Here is a 16196-nt window from a genome sequence, read left to right on the forward strand (position 1 = left end):
CTAGCTGGTTTTCTGTAACTTGAGGGGCAGAAGGGTAATGAGAGAGTGGTTGGTGTGGGGTTTGGGTTGCGAAGGAAGAATATGATAACTTTATTTATTTTTTCTGTTTTGTTATTTAAGTTCAAAATGAAATAAAATAATTTTAAGATAAATAAAAGGTAGAATGCAGAAGAATTTCCCATTCTTTTTGACTACGGCAAAGATAAGGCCAACAACAAATTACCTTTTCCATTTACTAAGTGTTTTCACTTGTTCTTTCAGCTCTTTCGAATAATACCCCTTGATGCCTTCATGTTTGTACTCTTATACCAATCCCATTGCTTAAGAAAACCCTAATTTTAGAAGAAAACATCTTATCAGTTTGCTTGATGTGATACCCTCAACTTATAGAAGATAATGTCAACTGACTAATTTTTCATCTCACGTTTGGTTAAGACAAGTTTTTATTAATTAAGTATTTGCAAATCGATTGAGAAACTATGGTGGAAATAGTAGTGCTAATACCTCACCAAGTGTTGAACTGCAGAGTCAGTACAAGTCTATTAGCCTGTGGTGCAACTGAAGAGAACAATAGAATTACCTTTGTTACCAATGCCATTCGTGATTTCCTATGCACATTGCCACAATGATATTGTCTTCCTTGTTTTCAAATCACTAGAGAGCCAATGCTGAAGTGAAATGATAGATACTATTCGCTTCTTGATCAATAATTCTGCCTCCCTCCATTGTTGACCAGGCTGCCACACTGTGGACTAATTAGATGATAAAAAGTGATGGATGTGTATTAAATTCAGCTGGACCTTAAGAGAACTCCTTTGGGTTTTGTCCTATTTTGAGCTGACCTTTTAGATCCTAACTTTATTGTACATCAATGCAGTTTTATCGGATTGCTGGATGTTTGTGATGCATCAGTTAGACTGTACGCATTGATTCACAGATAGATAGATAGATAGATAGATAGATAGATAGATAGATAGATAGATAGATAGATAGATAGAACTTACTTCAGTTAACCTATATTGGTCATATGCGTTCATATGAGGACATAAGGACATGTTGCCCATTTCAGTAGGGAAAGTGTAAATTACAGGGAGGGAGAATTCCCAATGGATCAGTGAGAGGTGACTAGAAAGCCCTTAAACTGCAAAGCATTTTGATTAGCTCTTTTTTTTTTTTTTTTACCATCAAGGTAATTTCAAGGTTTCTTGTCCCTACATTTAAAATATAAATTGTATTAAGTGTAGTTAAAATTAGGGCAAGCAGAACAGTCATCTTACAGGGACAAGCTATATTTTTTTCTGTTAGAGCAGAAAATGACCAGTTTTCTGTTTTGGAGCAAAAACTCATTTCAAGACTTGCCCAATCTCTTCCTCTCATCTACTACCCAGTTTATCAACTGTACAGTGATAACAACTAAAACACAAAAACAATGTTATTATAGCATTAGAGATCACTAAAACCAAGCTTGTGAGCTTTGTCTGGGGAATTATATTATATTATATTATATTATATCAAAAATGAAGATAGAAACAAAATAAATAAAAGGTTCCATAAATGTTAAAGATTTTTTAAAATTAAATAAAGGTGGTGTCCAAGTTTTTCTGTCGTGTATAATCACATTTTTTCCAGAGGATTTAATGTTTCTGCTAGTGTTTTTCCTTTTTTTCTCATATTGTTTACTCATGCTTTTTGATCGTGTTTTCTTTTTACTCAACCTCCCATTATGCCAGTGTGCTATCTTTAGGATGTTGATGTTAGACTGATGCAACACTTGGCTCGCTGTGCTTTTTTTTCTTAAAACATGTCAGAGCACAGCCAGATAATGGGGTACAATTAGGGTTGTGCTGAAAATGTTCTGTTGGAGGTGTCATCACAAAAAAGGAGACATCATGAGTTATTTTCTTTTGGTTTAATCCTAAGAATTGCTTTCCTCTTGTGATTTATCAGCGGGAGCTGTCATGAATTTGTGACACCTATTTGCCCTTTACACAACTTGTGCTTTGGAAGTCACTCCCAGGTATAATGTTCTCTATGGAGTTGCTGTAAAACTCTTTTTAGCAAGGCCATACAATGACGACCAGACTGGATCTGCATGGAGCGCACTGCCTGTGGACCACTGGCCTCCTCCTGAGTCGTTCCTGAGTTAGCAATGTCCCCTGGTGCCTCCCAGGTGTGACTCCCTCAGCATAATTAAGGTGGGATCTGCCAGGGCTTCTGGGCCAGGGTCATTCATCAACTGGATCACCTGCAAGATTAATGTGCACTTGCTACAGCGCTCCAATGGATTGCTGCCACTTGCTGAGATCATTAGCGTTGGTCTCCATATGACTGCAGAGGGCTCTGTGCAGTGGATGGAGAGATTTGCAGCTTTGCATACTAAATGAATAGTCTATCATTGCCTAATTAAGGGCTTATTGGAGACACTTGTGTCCAGTCCCCTGGACAGTAAACCATAACTGAAGGGCAAACTAGATAGATTAGCTCCACCTGCTTAGTAGCAAAGTGCAAAGTAATGAAACTGCTGACAAAAGTAAGCTCAAAGGAGAATGAGTGGGGTGTGCGTCATTACACTGCATTTAGGTCCCAAAGGGACTTTGATGCTCTTTTTTAAGAACTCGCCGTTTTTACAGTTTTAGAAGTCAAGATCACAACATTTCAACATTTCAACACGGTTTAGCAAATATCCTGATCTTCCGCATAATCATGTATCACGACTTCGTAAGACACTGAGTTTAAATTTAGATTATATTCAGTCACTTACTCATACTGCTTTAATGTAAATTAAACTTGATCATCATCTAAAACTTCAACTGAAACATTGACATCGAGAAACCAGGTCCCAGTCTTACCTCCTGCGTCAGTACTAATCAACAACCAGTTGTAAATTTTTGTTTTCAGAAATATTTTTTATTAGGTCATTCAGAAAAAAAAGACTTAAGAAGCAAGTATATGGTGTAGCTAGTTTCTGTTATCTTCTAATTTTAAATTAACTCAAAATTAATCAACATTTTTTGCCCTTTGTGATCAAATAGAAAACACAAGACAAACAAAAACATTTCAAGGTAATATGGGAAATTCATTCATTCTTTCATTCAATTCATTCATTTGCATATCCAGAATAATTACAATCTAAATTCGTTTCAGTCTCTTGTAGTTCTGTTTATGGTCTCTACCTACTCTGGGAGGATATATGTGGTTAGCATTGCTACATGCTGCATAATGTTCACCAGCTATCATTATGCTGCAATACTAATAAACAGTAACATAAAAATTACAAAGGGTACACATAGCTCCGTTACAAAAAAATAGCCTTATAACACTCTGTGTTTTTGCACAACATTTATTAACATTTATACATTTCCCTTCATACTAATTGGAGAATTATTTAATTATAAAATATTTGAAAGTGTATCTCACCAAATGTATCCATATGATAACTGGTTTATTTTTGAGTGCACACTGTCAACAAGGTAGCAGAAAATATAATTGATGTAAATATTCAGCCAAAACAAAGCAACATCTCACTGGAGTCGATTAGTAAGCGCTGGGTAATCAGACACAAGTGCAGCCTGTGAACCCAAATCAGCTAAGGAGCTAAACTTGCATTGTGTGAAAAGGTTTGGTGTTTTATATCTCTTGGCCACACTACAAGCAACAGCTTCATACTGCATTATAATCATTTGACTCATTGCGTATAGAAAGAATTACAAGAACTTGGTAAAAAATATAAAACGACTGCAGTGAGAGTATGGGATGATCATTCACAGTTATAATATATTTGCATACAAATCCAACACAAATGCGAATGTGCCAAAATGGTCAAAAATGAGACTCCACTTGTTGTGCAAACCATTATACAGTTTCACACTGAGAGATTGGGGGAGGCGGGGGGGCTGTGCACAGCTTTTCTGGCTGTAAGCCTCCCTGTATATGAGGCTTGTTTTTCATTGACTGTGTCAGGAATCAAGAGGGCTAATCCCTCAGAGACTTCAGATGAAAGTTTCAAAAGAAATAATGAAAGGCATACTGCCTGAGGGTGCATATCGGGGTGAACGTACAGCAAGCTGGAGAGAACAGCAGCGGCGCACGACAAGCAGCAAAGGAAGAACATAACAGCTTCCCTTGCTGCCACCCCCACCAGTCTAACTATAAATCACATATTCTGTCTCCAAGACATAAACAAATACGCAGCAGAGCAGATCAGAAACTTGGCACAGCATGAATACTTAAAATAAAAATAAAACGTATCATTTTGCAGCTTGTACTTTTAAACTATTTGAATGATCCGTAAAAATGACTAGAGACTTTATGAAAAGGAACAAGAGACTGGCTTTTGCAAATGTCTTCCTAAGATAATAAAAAAATCTTCCAGTAAGAAGCATTTGCATATTTTGCAACTGAAATATATGTAATTATAATGATGTGTGCTATATGATACAAAGTAACTAAATCAGAATTGGCAGCAGTGTTTAGGAAAGGCCCTATCTGTGTGCTTGGTGAGCGGTTTTCCTTGCTTGTTTAGATTTATTTTTCTATGTTTGTGTGGGTGCATGGGTGAGTGCCACATGGGAGCTATCCACATTTTTAGGTAAGTACACATGGAATTCAAAGATCTTGGGTTTGGACTTTAGGAAAAATGAAACAATGTACATCAATATAACAGGATTAATTATACTATTAAAACAAATAATATTTCTGTTTGATTACAAAGCACGTGCGTGTTTAAAAAGCTGAGGTAATCCACAGAACAGGTGGACAAATCCTTTATTCACAGCTCAAAACAGCATGGCTGTGCCACCAACACACCTGTTAGCTGACTCTTTGTTAATACATACCATCTGTAAACTGTGACCATGGAGTCATTTAGGCTGTAGGGTAAATGCACATTTACTAACCTGACTCTCTTTTAATGTTTAGAAAGACATTCTTGCAGTGGGAATGACACCATATGTTTTTATCATTCCTCGGAGTTGAGATAAAATGCCACGCCAAGATATAAGTCAGTGTGAAATGTTGCTTTCAGCTGATTTTATGATGGCTTTCACAAACAAATTATTCTTGTGGCCTCGACTGTTGCAGTGGATGAAACATGCAGACTCTGACTCCGGGGCTTGAGCTGCATGGAGTGTGCAGCATACCTCTGAAATGACCAAATTAGAATGCCATACCGTTCACAAAACATGTGCAGTGAATGGAGAACACCCCTAATAGTGCTGGCAGAAAAAAGCATCTGTATTCTGCTGGGCATGCATATGTAAATATACATTTTCCTCCCTCCACATAGTAATGACTTGTAGGTAGAGCCAGACAACTTGGCCACTAACCTTTGCAATTATTAATGTGCAAATAAGATTTTTTTTAAAGATGCCGTTCAGTCAAATTCTTTCAGGTCAGTTTAGGCATTTAGATAGTAATAATAATCACTGAAGCTTAAATATTTGCTTGTAATTACATTTTCTGCAGACATTCAGCTAGTTTTAAATTATAGTGTCTGCACTAATGCCTACATATTTTGTGCTTTCCATAGAATATACCTTTCAACCCAGTATTCAGGACAAAGATCTTCTAGGAAATCCCAGACGGCTGATTCTGTTGCTTGGACGTAGCGCCAGATGAAAAAATATACCTTCTGGGATTTCCTTATCTGGATGACTGACCATGCATCAAGACACACGACAAACATTGCAGTGTGTTAAGTGAATTAGCTGCTTCAAATTAAATGCTTACTATGCTTATAAAGTTGGTATGATGTCTTTACATTGGGATAACCATTAGATAATTTTCTTCACCAGCTATTATTGTACTGTTGCAATACAGCAACTTTGAATATTGAATGAAAATTGTTGTGTAAAAATCTTTTAAAGACAGCGTGAATGCCATGTTTGGCCTGTAATACAAAACGGTAAAGACTTACCGAAGATGCTTTTATCTTACACGGCTAAACTGGCCGTAGCAGTGTGGGTTTTTCCTGGTTTTAACTGTCCATGTCCTGACTTAACTGCAGTGAGAGGTATTCCCATAACCCTGAACTTTTTAGAGCTAGTAAAAGTTTTGTTTTAACATTGCTAGTCAAAGAAAGTAACCCTACCTAGGAGTGTGTTAGCATGCGCATCTGTTACTGTGCCAAAATACATTCTCAAAGATTTTCTTTTTTAAGATCGTGATTGATTATCAAGCCATTATTATAATCTACAGACAATGGAATTAAAAGGCAGTTTTTATAGTAAAATGAAAAAAATTCAGGGTTTCGAGAAGGCACATTTTTAAATGCGGACAAGTTTTATGAACGACAGCGGTCTAGCTCCGTTGTTAAGAGCCCCTCACATTTCCATGCACAGAAAGAATAAGTGAAGCAGCTGTCTCTGATTCTCCACCTGATTTACCAATAACTGACATGCAGAGCATGTTTCCACAACTGTTCTGCTCTGTTGGGCTGGGGTTTCATACATTTGATCTGATGTCAGGAAAACAAAAGGGTCAGTGTTTATTGCAGGCATCAGAAAAAAAGGAACAGTTCTTTTCAGATTTCCTCTGTTGGGTGGCTGATTCCAAACTTCAATCTTGTCTTCCTCAACACTTCCTCCTCATTTCTACAGCCATTCTGCCGCGTAATCTCTGGCCTTATTCTCTGTGATGATTTCTGGACTTCTGTTTGTCCCCATTTTGGCCTGCACCTTCAACCTAATAAAAGGTTTGCTTTTTGTTATTCTAGTCTGCCAAGACTTCTGCATCTTGGTTCTTTATTCTTCAGCCCGTAATAGGAACACATCTCATTATTTCTTAAGTCCTATTTACAAAGAATGAGTATTAACATGGGACTTGATATATTTTAGAAACCCACGTTTATGTTTCATGTTGCACATGAGCAAAAAAGAGAAGTCATACTTAGAGAAGTCAAACCAGTCAAACTTACTGGTTGCCAGTTATAAATCTATACCAAAACCATGACTGCCATATAGTTGTAAGTCCTTTTGAAATAGCTCATCATACCATCTTAACAGATTATGCTTTTTTAATGAGTCTATATTACAGTGTAGCCACACATGTCTTTCTGAATTCATGCAAAAGAGATTTGCACAGGATTGGGATCACAAAAGACAACTAATTTTTACTAAAAATTCCCCAGGTAACACAAGTCCCCTACAACAGAGACTAAATCAGCGCTCTGAGTTCAAACTACTGTGATGTTTCTCCTTTCAGCATTCTCCGATGGAGCTGTAACTGTGTCAGCCCTGAAACTGTGTGGAAAAAAAAAAAACTGTCCCATAAGAATCAGATCAGACAATGGTTAAACTGTTCCTAAAGCTTAGTCTGAATTATTAGGCTTTCACAGCATCATTTGGACTGGCTTAGTGTTACCAGGGGACATCATGAGATTTAGAAATGACTCCCAGGTCTGTCTTTTTGTGCATGGGCTAAGCATTGTCTGAGTTTTACTCATATTTACTGACATTAAACCGGGGTATGATGACAAATATTGATTGGAAAATGTCTAGTCACTCACTATAGACCTAATGTTACTATAAATAGGCATTTACAGAACAAATGCTGAGATAGCAAAGTGTTGATTTCCACATGCTGTTTTTCAGTGAACGAGTCTCAGGGCTGCTTATCAAAATGAGACACACAAAGTTTCCAAATGACCTTTAATCGCAGAGGTGCCACAGTTGACTAATACTGTACTAATACAGGACTTCTCAATTGTTATATGTAATTTGCCGTGAAAATGTTCATAGATTTACAGACACACTCTGCAAATATTGCATTGCTTGGTGTCTTTGGGTAATACTAGTCCTGTGCACATAAGGCTTTCTGTTCATTCTTTTTTTTCCCTTTAAATGTCTTTTTCAAATATTAAGCACCCTTGTTCCTTAATTAGCCAGTTGGCATTTGAAATCCTTTCTTCCGTGTAGTGTAGCATCTTATTGGAAGATTAAAATATTTCAGTTTTGTTTAATGTGTAGTAAAATATTTTTGGTATCCTGCATTTTTCAATTAGACAGTTTGAATGTACATTTGCATGATAGCTTAATACATTTAAATTATATTCCTTTGGCCTCGTGTGGGGAGAAAATGGGGACACAAAATCATGTTTTTCCCTCTGAACACATATGGTGCAAAAGGATTTATCATAGGCAAGACATGCAGGGTGCAAAAGGAACAGTTCCCCAGATGGGAGATTCAGAATTTACAGTACCTTTCCATTCAGAGAAGACCAGAGGGTAAATGTTCACATGGACTAGAATTATGGTCCTGCTCACTGGTGTTTGATAACATCCAGGCAGAGGTTAAGTTTATCCAGTATGTTGAGAGATAAAGATTCTGGTTTGCTTTTTCCATTTCTTCCAGCATATACCGAGTCCTTATCACAAAAGTGTGACATGGTGGAAAAACAGAAGAATAGCCCAAAGCTGCTGGAACAGTGCTGTAGAGGCAACATGGTGGTGAAACATGTTTCTCACTATTAGACTCAGGTGATTTGGATTTATAGAGTGAAAAGATCACAGATGTTGTTATAATAATGTTGTGATAATGACTGGTTATTTATTTCCATTTTATTTAGTTGAAAAATTCTGTCAAATAATGGAACAGGTTTAATATGTGAGTCTTTTCAATCAGGAGCTATAGAGTAGGAACTTTATTGTGGTAATTGTAAGCATATATAAAACATCATTTTGTACAGTTTGTTACTATAATTTACATGTGTTTGGATAGAAATAGAAAATCACTGATATCTTACAGAAATTGCCTGTAAAATACCAGCTGGGATACTACTGACTTGAGTGAAAAACATTTTTGTAAATGTTAAATGCTGAAAATCTGTTCATCACCCTAAATGCTTTCAGAAATGCATAGGGAATCTGGCTAGAATTAAATTCTTCAATTAAAACCAAGAAATCATGAAAAACTAAGCCTCGTTTTTATGAAAATGTGCACAGAATGATGATGTGTTTATTAAGAAATCATTTCCAGGCATACTGTGAAAAAGTCGTGACTCACCCCTCATTTCTTTATATTTTCCTTCCAAGGAGCCAGACTTTTTTTTTGTTGCTCTTTTTGTTAAAGTGTGCTTGAGAAACAGATTTCCAGAATTCCTTCAAGGTTTTTCTTTGCACATTAAGTGCTTTTTATTCATTTTCCAGTCCAGTCTTTGTACCTGACCATTTTCAAGAGAAAATTTTAGTCGTTTGTTTTTGTATTTGTCTGTGTGTTTTTTGTCATGGTCTGCAAAAAAAGACAAAAATTGATAGAATTATGAACACAGAAAGGTGCTGCCAGCTTTTGGTACCATCTGAAAAGTTTCTGATTTGCAGCGACTTCATGTTTTTATGACAATGATCCCAAACACACTGCCAATGTAGTAAAAGCATACCTGGATAGAAAAACCCACAGTAGAATATTATGAGTCATGGCTCCCTAGAGCATTATCCAAAGTATGAGATCATCTTGACAGAGAACAAAACAAAATGCAGCCAACATCCAAAGAAGAGCTTTGAATGTCCTCTAAGAAGCCTGGAGAACTATTCCTGAAGACAACTTAAAGATATTACAAGAAATCTTTGCTCACAAAATTCAAGCTGTGTTGAAGAATAAAAGGTGGTTAGAACAAATATTCACTTTCACGCTTAGAACTTAAAACTAAAAAAAAGCTGTTTTAGCCTATATACTGTATCTCTGTATGCTTGCAGATGTTGTTAAATCTTTGCACATACTCCTAATTTCTTTTTTTTTTCAACCATAACCCTAACCCCAACTGCTCACAAACTAAAAGGAACTAACAGAAGCAAAACAAAGGTCAAAGGTAACCAGTAATGGAGAAGCTGCAGAGGTGCTTTTATTCATTCTTGTCACATTTAGATTGAAAATAAACTCAGGTTATACCATCAATTCATGAAACGCCCGTCTGTCAAATCTGTTTTATCTATGGTTTGCAAGAACAAAAATGTTTCATTTAATAGAAAAAAATGTGATAGAAATGTGTGACTATAACTGTCTAACGAATCCTGGACAGGATATATCATCTATTTAATACCTAATTGTATAATGATTTCAAAGCTCTTTTTGTGCTACTGTCTGTTTTATGGGGTGCCATATGGGTGATTGTAGCTAAAATGACAAAGAGGAGATTTTAATCAAATAAGGCTTTCAAGAATCTAAGTTATACACATTTGTCTTATAGACACATTGTTACACAGCCAGTTCATGTGTTATATAATCCTTAATAGCGCATCAAACTGCAGGAAAAGGTGTTTGTGAGTGAGACACTGAGATGAATCAACCTCCTAATGGGCAGCACAGCAATGTAGAGAGAATGATTTATACAGCTCTTTTTTTTCTATTTTCAGCTGTTTTCTTTTAGTTTACTCTTTGTAGAATCCTTGGACTTTGTAAAAGGAAATACATCATCTTTAGATGAAAAAGTTCTAACATATATAATAAACATCTTGATGCATGCTTAATCATCCAGGCAAGGAAATCCCTAAAGGCTGATTCTGCTCATTTTGACCTAGGGTTTTCAGTCTGAAGAAGTCACTTGGATGAGTGATAAAACGTTTCTACCGCTGAAAACGCTACGTCCAGATGAACAGAATCAACCTTTTGGGATACATAATAAACAGGATGTAAGATCTCTGACATCCAGGTCATGGTAGTCTCGAGTGCAAGTACTCAAAATGATTTAGTCCTTAGCAAATCTTAAATATAGATAAATATATCCTCAGATTGATTAATGATCGATAATTAATTGATCATCACCACATCTGTAAAAAGCAGCTTGTTGGTGCCGACTCTTCACTCTGTGTTAACACAGTGCCAACGAGGAAAGATATTGTTGCTGCCCATCAATTGACGAAGAGTTACAAGACCATTTCCAAACAATTTGAAGCCCATCATTCTACAGTGAGAAAGACTATTCCCAAGTGGAAAGCATTCAAGACAGCTGCCAATCTTCCCAGCAGTGGACATCCCAGAGAACTCACCCTAAAGTCAGACCATGCAATGCTCAGAGAAATCGCAATAAAGTCAAGAGCAAAATCTTACTCTACAAGCCTTAGTTAGCATTTTCAGTGTTAAAGGTCATGACAGCAGAGTTAAAAAAGGACTGAACAAGTAAGGCTTATTTGGAAGGCTTTCCTTGAGAAAAATAACATGGTAGCATAGCTTAAGTTTACAAGATTACATCTGAATAAACCACAGCACGATGTCTTTTGGACAGACAAAACCAGAGTGTACATAATGCACAGTGTCATGTTTGGTGATGAACTCTGTTTGCTTTCCAGCTACAGAACCTTGGCACCTCGCAGTCATTAATTTGACCATGAACTCCTCTGTATACCAAAGTATTCTAGAGTTAAATCTGAGGTTCTCACAGATGGATCTTGGCCAAAATTGTGTCAAGCAACAAGATAATGATCTCAAGTACAGCAGCATAGCTGAAAAAAACAACAGAATTAACTTTCGTAATGGCCTAGTCAAAGTTCAGGCCTCAACCTGACTGAAATACTGTGGCAGGACCTCAAGAGAGCTGTGCATAATTGAAGGCTCACAAATCTCAATTAACTGAATCAACTTTGTAGGGGAGAATGAGATGGGTTAGAGCTAAAAGTGGTACAAGGTATTGAATCATAGGGGTGTACTTAACTTTTCCACACACTGCCTGTTCATTTTTGCTTTTTTTTTTAATATATATTATATATATATAATATGAGAAACTGAGGATGAAACAGGATATACTTTCTTTTCAACATGACTTTAAACCAAAGAAAAATTTCAGCTATTACAAATATTCATTCTGCTATCAAGCAGAGGTGCATGTTTCCATGAAATTTCACCTTTAAAACAACTGGAGTGTAAGTAAAGAAAAGAGAATGAACAGTTTTCTCTGAAACAGCTTCTCTATCAGATGAGAGACATGTCTGAAACGCATCTCTCCAAATGTTTGCATAGTACTCCAGCTGCTGAATTTTAAACTTCAAACACCGTCATTAAATCTGTTGGCATCAAGGACACCTCTCAGTTGAAACAATTCTACACTCCTCTGCAGGCAAGTTGTTACTTCTCGGCAGGTGCCTGTTGCAACTGGAAGTGCATAAATCATAGAGCAGGAAGTCTGTCAGCCATGATGACACTCCTCATAAACACTGCTGACCGCTGGCCATGACATTGTACTTCTTCATCAGCGCTCGCCATCAGAGACGAGTGCTTAGGGCACCATCCACATACTTACTAGAAGGCAGCTCCAAAGTCTCTGCCTGATAGAAAACAGCTCTATACTCTGGAGTGCCAAGCTTTGAATTGTAGTGATGCTTCCTTGGCAAAATTTAGGCCCAAGTGCCCATGGCTTTGAGGTAGGAAAACAAAATTTGATTGCAACGAGTTTACATCACACTGTAATGTGGCAAAGGCTTTTATCAACATATGGGCCTCCATGATTGGATGTTTGGTTCACATTAATATTTCTCTTAAGGCTGTTATATTAATAAATATGAAAGAAAAGCACAGTCTGTATGTAGTCAAACAGTTAATATAGGGTGACAAGAATTCAGCAAGACAGCAGCATTTCATTTAATGGTTTTCAGAGATGTTCTGCAGCACTCCAAAGCGGAGGTTTGCATACATGCTCTGGGTTATTTTTCAAAAATCAACACAAAATGTTGAAAACAATAAATATTTTTGTATCTGTTTGCTGGCATATAGTTCATAGTAAAGGATTTTGCTGATTATATTTAAGTTTAACCATTTTTTAAACCCTCTTCCTAATTCAGTGATTTGATACACATATACATATAAATCCAGATTTTTGTGGTTATCCCCTAACTTAAATATTATGAACTACAGATAGGCGACATGGCAAGAAAACCATATGCCAACAGACTTAATGCACCTTGGCATTGGGTCTCCAAGTCTGTGGAATTCAACTAGTGTTACGACCCAGCTCAAAAGCCACAACATAAAAATGGAGACGAACACCAGAATTTCAATGAGAAGAGGTTTTATCTTAAATTGCATAGCAAGTTGGCTAAAATAGCTGGTACCACCAAGGCAAACACTGGTGAGCCTCTCTGAAAGCCTGCCTCAGGTATGCCTTTATGCACACCTGACTAGGTGTGGTCAATGAGCAACAGCTGAACACTCTTGCACTCTCACTGCAAAGAGATTAGGGGCTGCAGAGGGGCGTAACTAGAGGCATTGAAAACCATTCCACTAGAAGTTTTTCTCTCATTTTCATGATGATGCGTGTTGTCTAAAATTTTAGCTCCACACCTTAACCCGTTTAGCTAGTTTGAGGTTGGGTCACTGTGAAGGCCACAGCATGTGATTTACACAATTTCACACTAATCAAGTATCAAAAGGTGACTCCACAACAGGACTCTCTCCACATGTTTATGAACATTTTTTCTCACAATTTAGCAAATGCTGCATTCAATTTATATGCAGATGATACAGTTATCTATTGGTCATTGCCTTCATTAACACAAACCTTTAATCTCCTGCCAACTGATGTTGTTCAGCTGACTTTATCTATACACCTCATTAGTATACTATCTCAAATAGCAAATAATTTACATCTCACCTTCCTGGCAATGCAGTTAAACCTGAAAAGATTATATCATATAAGTATTTACCCATTATTGTTTCTCTTAACTTGAAATTACACCGTAAACAGCCTACTTTGCTTCCAAGCTGAAACTTCTGAAAACCAAACATGCTGTTTCTGCAGGCAATAAGGGAAATTGACTAGTACCTAAAGAGTGCATTGAAATTTATGGAAACCACATACTTATGAGTTCTCCTTGCACTGCTGCTAACCTATTATTTTTTTAATCTACCAATGGCATTTCATCCATAATAATAAATACATAAATTAATGAGCTGGTATGGGAAAGTGAATATTAAGGGGAGGGAAATGAGTACTCTTGGAAAATGTTACTATCCTTGTCTTGAAATCAGTGTGAAATCAATGATTTTTAATATAGCGTGTCAACATTATGGTGATATAAACAGCTATAGCATTCAGCTAAAAACATCATTGTGGGCTTTAGAGTGTCCCTGAGAGCAGAACAGTCCAGCTACAATATTTCTTAGTCATTCTTTTCACTTGCCTGTGTTTCATTTTGAAAAACAGACCAGAAGTCCTTATGTGAACCTATGAATGAGACACTTTTCTGTGATGAGTGTAGAATAAAAAGGGAACAAACATCTTTTTTATTATTATTATTTTGGCCATAGGTTAGCGGTAAATCTCTGTTTTTTTCTCACTGAAAGACATATTTTCTGCTGCTAGGGCTACGACATTCATTATTTTCATGTTTTCCTCCTCGCACCAACAGTTTGATTTCAAGTATATACTTTAATAACTTTCCATAAAATAAATGAGATGTGGATTGTGTTAGGAGTAGCTGCTGTTTCCTCAGGGTATCAGGGACAAAATGCTCATGATTAATAATTCATGTGATCTGTTTGATCCTCATAGAAATAGTTTCCTCCAGCTTAATCCTCATCAGTCCGAAAATTGCTGTATCTGGAGGACAGTACACCTCGCCTCTCCTCTAATGTCTCTGTTGCTCTCACTACTTTGATATGTGCTGAATTTCTAATACCATGTGTTGTTAGGTGGAGGAGGGAATATCATTTCAGAGCAGACCTCAAGTAGCTGGATTAGATTTCAGCTGGCAAAGTTGTTAACAGAAGTACCCTTCTTCTGTTGGTGGCGCAGAAGGGAACTGACTACAAAATTAACGCAAGCCTAACCAGGTTTCTGCACGACATTTATTCACTCAAGGGGAACATTTCATCCAGTGTACCCCAAGGACTCGGAACACAGTAGAAGGGTGAAAATGAAATGGACTGTAGAATGAAAAGTAAAGTTTCATTATGAGGTGAGCATCATATTGCAACCCGCCTTAATGCCAGACACTGTTACTTCTTTGAAATGTTAGATTGTACTTCTATTCCAGTCTCTGTGCTATTGTGAGAGAATCAGTCTCCATCCTTACAAAAAAAAGCTTTTTTTTTATATCTAAATCAATTTGTGGCTTTTTATTTATGGCCTCCATGCAGCAACGTGCCTGTTCTTTCGATTAAAATGCAGCATGATGCAGCTTAATGTCAGTGTTTCTCATGCTTAATGGAAAGAAATAACGCAAACAGATTCAAATAAATAGATGCATTTATAACACAGTCCAAATTATGTCAGCACCATATTATTGCTCTAGTAATAATTTCAGATCTAGGTCTACAAACAACAGAGGAAATGATGTGTCAGATAAGGTGATCACAGTTTTTAAACAACAAAGCATTATTGATCACTGCTGCATGGGCTTAATCAAGGGACAGAGGAATTTAAACTGCCTAGCAGCATTTATAATAATCTTTTCCAAGAACCAGTAATTACAGAGCAACCGTAAGTGCTAATCGATGCTGTTAATATTCTTGGTGCTGTGTAGTATCAAGGTAAAGTAATTCTTGTTACATTGGATTTAATGCAGCTCCTCAAAGTCTTTTTTTTTTTTCAACTGTTTGTCATAGTCGATAGCAATATACCTCAGACAACCCATCTCGCTGCCATTCCAACAAAAGTGTCAACAATCCCTGCTGCAAAATAATACAACACACAACTGCCAGCTCTAAATATAAATACCTGAACTGCAATACATATTTCTGACATCTACTCAAGGATGGTGAACAAAATGTTTCTGAGAAGTATCACTCAGCGTTAAACAGTAAACCATTCCTCTAACCAAGTGTAATTTTACCGGTATTGCTGTTTTTGCAATGCAGGCAAAATAATTTGTTGAAATCTAAAAAAATAAGGTGAATTATAAAACACAGTTGTTGTGTAAATCTCTGTACTGCAAAGCAGAGCTATCTGTATTGACTCACAGTCTGTTCTCTAAGCAACCATCTGTAGATGTGCTCTCGACTACGTTTAAGCTTAAAAACATGCAAGGCTTTGGTGTATTTTCATCAAATTTCATTTTAAAGACAAACACCATTTGAATGCATCAAGCATATAGCTGTCTCATTTGCTGAAGATAATAGAAAGGTTATGATGTGTTTGTTGCACATGTTTGAATCAAGTTATTAATCTGCAAGATAAGAAATTATCTGTAGCAGTGCAAACTGAACTGTTTGTACTCGGGAGGTGATTTATTTCTGGTGCTTACATTATTACTCTGTATTTTTGTTGTTGGGAA

This window comes from Perissodus microlepis, chromosome 4 (genome assembly GCF_051167445.1).
Source record: "Perissodus microlepis isolate ML-2025 ecotype Zambia chromosome 4, ASM5116744v1, whole genome shotgun sequence".
NCBI lineage: Eukaryota > Metazoa > Chordata > Actinopteri > Cichliformes > Cichlidae > Perissodus > Perissodus microlepis.